The sequence below is a fragment of the Macaca thibetana genome, chromosome 4 (genome assembly GCF_024542745.1).
Source record: "Macaca thibetana thibetana isolate TM-01 chromosome 4, ASM2454274v1, whole genome shotgun sequence".
Lineage (NCBI taxonomy): Eukaryota > Metazoa > Chordata > Mammalia > Primates > Cercopithecidae > Macaca > Macaca thibetana.
The window spans coordinates 61,275,388-61,286,106 of record NC_065581.1 but is presented as its reverse complement, the minus strand read 5'-3'; the positions used below and the strand labels follow the sequence as shown (position 1 = coordinate 61,286,106).

Below are 10,719 nucleotides of genomic sequence, written 5' to 3'. Positions count from 1 at the left end.
TATACCTTAAATATATACAATAAAGTGTAAGTGAATTAAATAAAATAAATATTTTACCATTGTGAGTTCCATCTATAAGGCAGTGAGAATAATTGTTTTTAAGCTTTTTTCAAGTAGATAAAAATGAACCACTAGATGGCGCAATCGTCACTTTTAAAAGTAATGACAGAGCATCGTGTTTAAAAATTATTTAATAAGAATTTTTACTATAGTTTTATTTCTTTTGCGAAATTACTCATTCTCTTTTTTGTATAAGAAGTCTTTATACATTCTATACTCTTTTTGATCTTCAAAAATAATCTTCAAAAAATGTAATTTTGTAGCAGATTAATTCTGTATTTTGTTTGTCTCTATTTTGGAGAACCCTATACAATTTTCCGAACTTTTTTTGCACAACTATTAATTTAGATGCAACAAGCATATAAAAGTATATGACATAACTAAAAGGTCTGGGAAGGTGTGATCAACTGCTGTCCTTTTCCAGTTTAACAGTTTCTGACCCCTATATCTCACACCCAGTTCTAGAATGTGCTCTTTAGACTGGCACGGTGGTTTATGGCTCTCTGACTGTAACAGGAATTTTAAGTTAACCCTTTCTCTCATGTACTCTTTAGTGTAGTGTTTTCAGAAGAAGAAGAAAGGAAGGGGTATGGTGGGGAGAGAAAGGGAAGGAAGAAAGGGAAAAAGGCAGGTAGGGAGGGAGGCAGGGAGGGGAAAATAAACACATGGTGCCCAGATAAATTTGAATTTCAGACAAACAACAATTTATCAACTATATATATATGTGTGCATGTATATATATGTATATATATGTATCTATATATCAAGATATATAACAATAAAATCTCAAATATTATTTATTTAAAGTTCAAATATTGTATGGGACATGTATTAGTCCGTTCTCATGCTGCTAATAAAGACATACTTGAAAATGGGTGATTTATAAAGGAAAGAGGTTTAATTGACTCACAGTTCAGCATGGCTGGGGAGGCCTCAGAAAACTTACATCATGGTGGAAGGGGAAGCAAACATGTCCTTCTTCATGTGGTGGCAGGAAGAAGAATGAGCGCCCAGTGAAGAAGGAAGCCCCTTATAAAACCATCAGATCTCATGAGTACTAACTCATTATCATGAGAACAGGATGGGGGAAACCTCCCCCATGATTCAATTTTCTCCACCTAGTCCCTCCCATAACACATGGGGATTACAGGAACTACAATTCAGGATGAGATTTGGGTGGGGACACAGCCAAACCATATCAGGACATACTTCTACTAAGAAAAGTTATTCATTGTTTAACTCATGTTTAAATTTAACTAGATGCTCTGCGTTTTGTCTGACAACTCTGCCTTTGATGGGTCTATCGGAAAGTTTTCTTCTGGGCTCCTCCCAATATCACTCTCTAAACCCAGACAAGGTCTCTCTTTCAGCTGAGTATTCCCCATTACCCCTCAGCTTCTGCTCTAGCCAGAAACCTCTTACTGCCCAGGTATCTTAGCCAGAAGGACACCTCTTGGTCAAGATTCATTTTTATATATCCTCAAGCTGTTGTTCCTGACTATGAACATCCCTTTCCTGGGATTCACTCACATTTGACTTGTCTTCAGCATGTTTGCAGCTCTTTCTGCAACCCCAGGAGCTGAGCCTGTGAGTTTGCCAATGCCAGGGAACACATACCAAGCTCTCCAAGTGGTCCTGCTAAATCTCTTTCCACTAGGCTTGAAGTTAGGAGACAGCAATACCATGCACAGCTTTTTCTCTTGGTGGTGGTGTGGGAGTTGGGAGAGAGACTTACAATGCAATTTTGTCCAAAGAAACGATTCTCAAAAAATTATCTTTCTACTTTTACACTCTGAATCTTTTAAAGTCTTTGATGTGGAGTCCAGTAATCCTGTAACCAGTTATTAACTCTCTCCTTTGACAATTTAGGTCTTAGAGTTTGAATCACAATTCATTTTGATCTCTTGGAACTTCAGTTAAAATTGACAAGTTAGCATCAAGGCAATACATAGTATGTATCCATCTCTACCCAAGTGCTCAAACCATGTGACTTTCTCTCAACCCACAGCTGCAACTGTACCACTAGGTGGAAAGGAGCATTCTGCACAGAGACAGTTTCCATCTGTGATCCTGAACATGACCCTCCACACCACTGTAGCAGAGGAGCAACCTGCATTTCATTACCTCATGGATACACCTGTTTCTGTCCTCTAGGAACCACTGGAATCTACTGTGAACAAGGTAAAGCAGAATTTCAAGTCATTTTGCTGTTCACAAATATAACTAAAATTAGGAATTTCAAAGTCAGTTTTCTTTTTGAAAAGTAAAAAAGTACATATAATAAAATTAGAATCTACTCTCCTCTTTTTCGAGTATGTTTGACATTATACTTCACAGATAGACTAGTACTTAAAATTCAGGAGTACAAAAAATATGGCTTTTAGTATTGCTTTATTAACTCTAAACTCCCTATTTGTGTGGATGTTCTAGATGTTTTGTGCTAAATGCAGTTAAGTCAAGTGAGCTTAAGTTCATAACTCAGTTCCAGATCAAGACTTCATCTCTGTGAGCCTCTCCTATCTGTACTTTCCATCTCACTCAAAACCCTCAGCAATATCACAAGACCATCAGCTTCAGAGGGAAATTAGAGAGGAGAAATGGTCCCAAGTCCAGTAGTAACAGTCAGAAGCAACAATGTCCTAACTACTGGGACAATTTATGGTAGTGCCTCTAAAAGAGCTCAGCAATCTCTGGGCGCTCACAAGCTGGGCTATAACAGTACTTCTAGATCTGATCTATCTTCTCTTTAATCCCTGGCTGGGACTTCCAGAACAGCATTAGGGAATCCAGGAAACTCTCAGTTAGTGAAGCCGGAGAGATTAAGCCAGGAAAATAAAGGGACATAAAGACCTACCTGCCATATCCTAGCTTTCTGAGACTGGACTATCTACTATTTCTCTATCCTGCCTCACCCACCACCCAGAAGATGAGATGGTGGGTGAGAGAGCTTTAGCTCTCTCTTCCCTATTTTAGAAACAGAGGCTGGGATAAAAAGAGTACAGGAGTCAATCACCAGTTGTACTATATCCAGCTTTGCATTATTTGGATATTTCATTGTAACATCATATTCATATTTGTGATAAGAAAAAAATTAATACTTCTAGATCACTTTATCAAATATATTAATGCAAACATGTTATTCCTATATTCCTTGATATTCTACTTGTGTTTAACTCTCCAAAAGTTAAAATTGTTAACAAATGGAAGACATTTGAGGGTTAGAATAATAGTAGTTTACAGGAAAAAATGTTTAATCATGTCTTAAGAGTGTAACTATGAAATAATGAGATGAAGTTTTGTATCTGGCTTACATAAACCAGTCTCTCATAGTGACACTAGGGATCAATCTTGATCTTTAAGAAACTGTGTTTCTTAATTCCTAGAATATGCCACACTCTTTCCTGGAGTAGAGATTTTGTGTTGTTTCCCTCTGCCTAAAATGCTTTCATCTGCCCCTCCATAACAGGTGCTAACACTTCACCTTGCTAATTTAGGGAAGCGTTTCCTGATTGTCTTTTATAGAACTGAGGACAGTGACCATGTCTGTTGAGTGTCTAGCACCCATCATATAGTGCAGAGCAAAAAAAAAAAAAAGTTGGTTAAATATTTAAACTTAATAGCAATAATAAAAACTAATTGTGATGGTTTTCATAGGATAGTTCCTTAGTGAAAGGCAAAGTACTCAAAAATTAACCAAGATGAGTACCTTTATAACTCCCAAAGAAATAGCTTTTAGAAATGGAAAGAAATAATATGACAAGTAACATAAGGGCTAGTGAATTTAACAATAGGGCAAGCCACAGTTTTGATGCTTAAAGGCTCAGACAGTGAAAGTTTGAAAGATAGATTAACCCAAAATTTGTGTGGATGTGTGGATGTATATAAATGGATTATATACACAGACGGCAGATGAAGATACATGAATGGATGTATAGATAGAAGATAGATGATAGATCGATACATACATACATACATACATACATATGTATTGGAATAGTCAGAGTAATGAAATTACTTTTACAGAAAGAAAGTCTAGAAGATTTGATTAAAGGTGCCAGAAAATGGGTGACATCCACATAGAATTCTAACACAAAATTAACCAAAGATATACCTTGATATTCTATAAAATAACAATTTGATTAGAATACTTTAGAATCCAGAGTATTCATTAAAATATTATACCAAGAATTCTGGTTCACACATTTTGCAAGATAGACAATATGTCCAGTTACTTTTCTCATATACTCAAGTCTTGCTTATTTGCTGACTTCTTTTATGTTATAGCAGTCCTTCCTGTTATAACTTATGATTTACAACTATACATGTAACCTCTCCTAAATCATAAAATCGCCTCTCAGTTTACTTTTTCTTCATAATATTGGTAAATTGCTTTTTTCATGACTAGTTTTAATATTACTAAATTCTAGCTATTGTGCATCAATGACATATAGCCAAGTCAGATTCCATAATGTGTAAGTTTTTGACTTTTAACCCAGCAAATAATGAAAATGTTTCCTTTTTTGTTTTCACATTTTTTCCATTCATAGTATAATTTTCTTTTCACTCATTTCTCATTCCATAAGGTAAAGAAACCCACACATGCAGACATTTTGCATGAAACAGACAAATGTTCAAAGTACTTAAACATTTTTGTCATGCCAACAATTCTTTATGGTCCAACCAGTCCCTGATTTCCACTGAAACTGATTCTTGCTAATGGAGAAGTTCAATTCTTCAAGCCCTTCCAACACATGGGATGGTTTCCAGCCAAGTCCTTGGTTTTCCTAATAATAGAGAAATTGGTCCAACACACAGTAGATGGCAGTTTCAGGAATTATTACTGTGTTTTCCTGTTTTGAAATACTCATTTTTCAGGTGAAGGTGGCCATGTGGAACACAGCAAGCAATGCACATGCTTTCTTCATAGAAAAAAAATAAGCTTTAGTCTTTATTTCACTACTTTCAATCCCATCGTGATCATTAATAGAGATGTAGTTACATGTGTATTAGATTCTCTATCTCTATGAACTTATAATAGTCATAAAAAGTAAAAGATAAGTAGGCACTAGCTATGATTCCTAGGAACACACATTTTACTTGTTTAGTCTTCTATGCTCTTCAATACAACCTGCTAAATTATAAGTGAAACTGGGAGAGAAAGTGAAGTATACATAATAATTCTGAAGTTTATATAAACATCAGGCTTTTTGAGCATTTAAATGAACAGATGTGAAAACTAAGCCTTAGTAGAAAGAAACAGACACATTTCTATTTCTAACCTTAGACATTGGGCAAGTAACTTAACTCCCCTGAACATCAGGTTTCTCGTGTGCATGTCAAAAAAGAGTATGATCTTTATAGCATCATGATTTACAATCCTTTGGGTATATCCCCAGTAATGGGATGGCTGGGTCATATGGTATTTCTAGTTCTAGATCCTTGAGGAATCGCCACACTGTTTCCCACAATAGTTGAACTAGTTTACAATCCCACCAACAGTGTAAAAGTGTTCCTATTTCTCCACATTGTCTCCAGCACCTGTTGTTTCCTGACTTTTTAATGATTGCCATTCTAACTGGTGTGAGATGGTATCTCATTGTGGTTTTGATTTGCATTTCTCTGATGGCCAGTGATGACAAGCATTTTTTAATGTGTCTGTAGGCTGTATGAATGTCTTCTTTTGAGAAATGTCTGTTCATATACTTTGCCCACTTTTTGATGGGGTTGTTTTTTTTCTTGTAAATTTGTTTGAGAACCCATCTTCTTTGTACATTCTGGATATTCAGCCCTTATGTCAAGATAAGACAGACACTTGCCATTTAAAAATTCTTTTCCTATTTTATAGAAATAGGAAATGATCAAGGATCTTAATTATTTTTTTGTATTTTTTTTTTATTATACTTTAAGTTTCTAGGGTACATTGCAAATGTGCAATTTTCTCCTATTTTGTGCCCAGGTGGTCTGTTTTGCTAGGCCCTGATGGTAGTTCACTTCCCACCTATTCTTTTGTTTCTGGCTAGTGCTGAGAATGATGGTTTCCAGATGAAGGACATGAACTCATCCTTTTTTTATGGCTGCATAGTATTCCATGGTGTTTATGTGCACTTTTTTTAAGTCTTAGATCCCATTTGTCAAGTTTGGGCTTTTGTTGCCGTTGCTTTTGCATGTGTTTCAGACATGAAGTCCTTATCCCCATGCTGGGTCATATGGTATTTATAGTTCTAGATCCTTGAGTATCGCCACCACTGTTTCCTCCAATAGTTGAACTAGTTTACAATCCCACCAACAGTGGTATTAGGTTCCTATTTCTCCACATTGTCTACCTGTTGTTTCCTGACTTTTTATGATTGCCATTCTAACTGGTTGAGATGGTATCTCATTGTGGTTTTCATTTGCATTTCTCTGATGGCCAGTGAAGGACAAGCATTTTTTAATGTGTCTGTAGGCTGTATGAATGTCTTCTTTTGAGAAATGTCTGTTCATATACTTTGCCCACTTTTTGATGGGGTTGTTTTTTTCTTGTAAATTTGTTTGAGTTCTTTGTACATTCTGGATATTAGCCCTTTGTCAGATGAGTAGACTGCAAAAATTTTCTCCTATTTTGTAGGTGGTCTGTTTGCTCTGATGGTAGTTTCTTTTGCTGTGCAGAAGCTCTTTAGTTTAATTAGATCCCATTTGTCAATTTGGGCTTTTGTTGCCGTTGCTTTTGGTGTTTCAGACATGAAGTCCTTACCCATGCCTATGTCCTGAATGGTATTACCTAGGTTTCCTCCTAGGGTTTTCATGGTATTAGGTCTAATATTTAAGTCTCTAATCCATCTTGAATTAATTTTCATATAAGGAGTAAGGAAAGGATCCAGTTTCAGCTTTCTGCTTATGGCTAGCCAATTTTCCCAGCACCATTTATTAAATAGGGAATCATTTCCCCATTTCTTGTTTTTGTCAGGTTTGTCAAAATTCAGATAGATGGCTGTAGATGTGTGGTATTATTCCTGAGGGCTCTGTTCTGTTCCATTGGTCTATATCTCTGTTTTGGTACCAGTACCATGCTGTTTTGGTTACTGTAGCCTTGTAGTTCAGTTTGAAGTCAGGTAGCATGATGCCTCCAGCTTTGTTCTTTTGAATTAGGATTGTCTTGGCAATGCAGGGTCGTTTTTGGTTCCATATGAACTTTAAATCAGTTTTTTCCAATTCTGTGAAGAAAGTCATTGGTAGCTTGATGGGGATGGCATTGAATCTATAAATTACCTTGGGCAGTATGGTCATTTTCATGATATTGATTCTTCCTATCCATGAGCATGGTATGTTCTTCCATTTGTTTGCGTCCTCTTTTATTTCACTGAGCAGTGGTCTGTAGTTCTCCTTGAAGAGGTCCTTCACATCCCTTCTAAGTTGTATTCCTAGGTATTTTATTCTCTTCGAAGCAATTGTGAATGGAAGTTCATTCATGATTTGGCTCTCTGTTTGTCTGTTACAGGTGTATAAGAAGGCTTGTGATTTTTGCACATTAATTTTGTATCCTGAGACTTTGCTGAAGTTGTTTATCAGCTTAAGGAGATTTTGGGCTGAGATGACGGAGTTTTCTAAATATACAATCATGTCATCTGCAAACAGGGACAATTTGACTTCTTCTTTTCCTAACTGAATACCCTTGATTTCTTTCTCTTACCTGATTGCCCTAGCCAGAACTTCCAACACTATGTTGAATAAGAGTGGTGAGACAGGGCATCTTGTCTTGTGCCAGTTTTCAAAGGGAATTTTTCCAGTTTTTGCCCATTCAGTATGATATTGGCTGTGGGTTTGTCATAAATAGCTCTTATTATTTTGAGATATGTTACATCAATACCTAGTTTATTGAGAGTTTTTAGCATGAAGGGCTGTTGAACTTTGTCAAAGGCCTTTTCTGCATCTATTGAGATAAACATGTAGTTTTTGTCTTTGGTTCTGTTTATATGCTGGATTATGTTTATGGATTTGTGTATGTTGAACCAGCCTTGCATCCCAGGGATGAAGCCCACTTGATCATGGTGGAAAGCTTTTTGATGTGCTGCTGGATTTGGTTTGCCAGTATTTTATTGAGGATTTTTGCATCGATGTCCATCAGGGATATTGGTCTAAAATTCTCTTTTTTTGTTGTGTCTCTGCCAGGCTTTGGTATCAGGATGATATTGGCCTCATAAAATGAGTTAGGGAGGATTCTCTCTTTTTCTATTGATTGGAATAGTTTCATTAGGAATGGTACCAGCTCCTCCTTGTACCTCTGGTAGAATTCGGCTGTGAATCTGTCTGGTCCTGGACTTTTTTTGGTTGGTAGGCTATTAATTATTGCCTCAATTTCAGAGCCTGCTATTGGTCTATTCAGGGATTCAGCTTCTTCCCGGTTTAGTCTTGGGAGAGTGTAAGTGTCCAGGAAATTATCCATTTCATCTAGGTTTTCTAGTTTATTTGTGTAGAGGTGTTTATAGTATTCTTTGATGGTAGTTTGTATTTCTGTGGGGTCGGTGGTGATATCCCCTTTATCATTTTTTATTGCGTCTATTTGATTCTTCTCTTTTTTCTTCTTTATTAGTCTTGCTAGCAGTCTATCAATTTTGTGGATCTTTTCAAAAAACCAACTCCTGGATTCATTGATTTTTTGGAGGGTTTTTTGTGTCTCTATCTCCTTCAGTTCTGCTCTGATCTTAGTTATTTCTTGCCTTCTGCTAGCTTTTGAATGTGTTTGCTCTTGCTTGTCTAGTTCTTTTAATTGTGATGTTAGGGTGTCAGTTTTAGATCTTTTGAGCTTTCTTTTGTGGGCATTTAGTGCTATAAATTTCCCTCTACACACTGCTTTAAATGTGTCCCAGAGAGTCTGGTATGTTGTATCTTTGTTCTCATTGGTTTCAAAGAACATCTTTATTTCTGCCTTCATTTCGTTATGCACCCAGTAGTCATTCAGGAGCAGGTTGTTCAGTTTCCATGTAGTTGAGTGGTTTTGATTGAGTTTCTTAGTCCTGAGTTCTAATTTGATTGCACTGTGGTCTGAGAGACAGTTTGTTATAATTTCTGTTCTTTTACATTTGCTGAGGAGTGCTTTACTTCCAACTATGTGGTCAATTTTGGAATAAGTGTGATGTAGTGCTGAGAAGAATGTATATTCTGTTTATTTGGGGTGGAGAGTTCTGTAGATGTCTATGAGGTCCACTCGGTGCAGAGTTGAGTTCAATTCCTGGATTTCCTTGTTAACTTTCTGTCTCGTTGATCTGTCTAATGTTGATGGTGGGGTGTTGAAGTCTCCCATTATTATTGTGTGGGAGTCTAAGTCTCTTTGTATGTCTCTAAGACTTGCTTTATGAATCTGGGTGCTCCTGTATTGGGTGCATATATATTTAGGATAGTTAGCTCTCCCTGTTGAAATGATTCCCTTACCATTATGTAATGGCCTTCTTTGTCTCTTTTGATCTTTGATGGTTTAAAGTCTGTTTTATCAGAGACTAGGATTACAACCCCTGCTTCTTTTTTTTGTTCTCCGTTTGCTTGGTAGATCTTCCTCCATCCCTTTATTTTGGAGCCTATGTGTGTCTCTGCACGTGAGATGGGTCTCCCGAATACAGCAAACTGATGGGTCTTGACTCTTTATCCAATGTGCCAGTGTGTGTCTTCTAATTGGACCATTTAGTCCATTTACATTTAAGTTTAATATTGTTATATGTGAAATTCATCCTGTCATTGTGATATTAGCTGGTTATTTTGCTGGTTAGTTGATGCAGTTTTTTCCTAGCATCAATGGTCTTTACATTTTGGCATGTTTTTGCAATGACTGCTACCGGTTGTTCCTTTCCATGTTTAGTGCTTCCTTCAGGGTCTCTTGTAGGGCAGGCCTGGTGGTGACAAAATCTCTAAGCATTTTCTTGTCTGTAAAGGATTTTATTTCTCCTTCACTTATGAAACTTAGTTTGGCTGGATATGAAATTCTGGGTTGAAAATTCTTTTTTTAAGAATGTTGAATATTGGCCCCCACTCTCTTCTGGCTTGTAGAGTTTCTGTGAGAGATCTGCTGTTAGTCTGATGGGCTTCCCTGTGTGGGTAACCCAACCTTTCTCTCTGGCTGCCCTTAACATTTTTTCCTTCATATCAACTTTGGTGAACCTGACAATTATGTGTCTTGGAGTTGCTCTTCTCAAGGAGTATCTTTGTGGCGTTCTCTCTATTTCCCGAATTTGAATGTTGACCTGCTTTACTAGGTTGGGGAAGTTCTCCTGGATGATATCCTGAAGAGTATTTTACAACTTGGTTCCATTTTCCCCCTGACTTTCAGGCACACCAATCAGACGTAGATTTGGTCTTTTCACATAATCCCATATTTCCTGGAGGCTTTGTTCATTTCTTTTTCCTCTTCTCTAGACTTCTCTTCTTGCTTCATTTCATTCATTTGATCTTCAATCATTGATACTCTTTCTTCCAGTTGATCAAGTCAGTACTGAAGCTTGTTCATTTGTCACGTATTTCTCATGTCATGGTTTTTATCTCTGTCAGTTCGTTTATCCTTCTCTGCATTGATTATTCTAGTTATCCATTCTTCCATTCTTTTTTCAAGATTTTTAGTTTCTTTGCACTGGTTACGTAGTTCCTCCTTTAGCTCTGAGAAGTTTGATCGACTGAAGGCTTCTTCTCTCAACT

General features: G+C 36.8%; 1 protein-coding gene across 1 annotated transcript in view; it reads left to right on the top strand.

The window, feature by feature from the left end:
• The first annotated feature begins 531 nt into the window (after window positions 1–531).
• LOC126953398 (protein eyes shut homolog) overlaps window positions 532–10,719 on the top strand; it is a 47,724-nt gene continuing 37,536 nt past the window's right edge. Inside the window, exons 1-2 of the mRNA XM_050788852.1 lie at window positions 532–569; window positions 2,069–2,241. The gene's annotated coding sequence lies outside the window, so the exon portion shown is untranslated. The remainder of the gene's footprint in view (window positions 570–2,068; window positions 2,242–10,719) is intronic.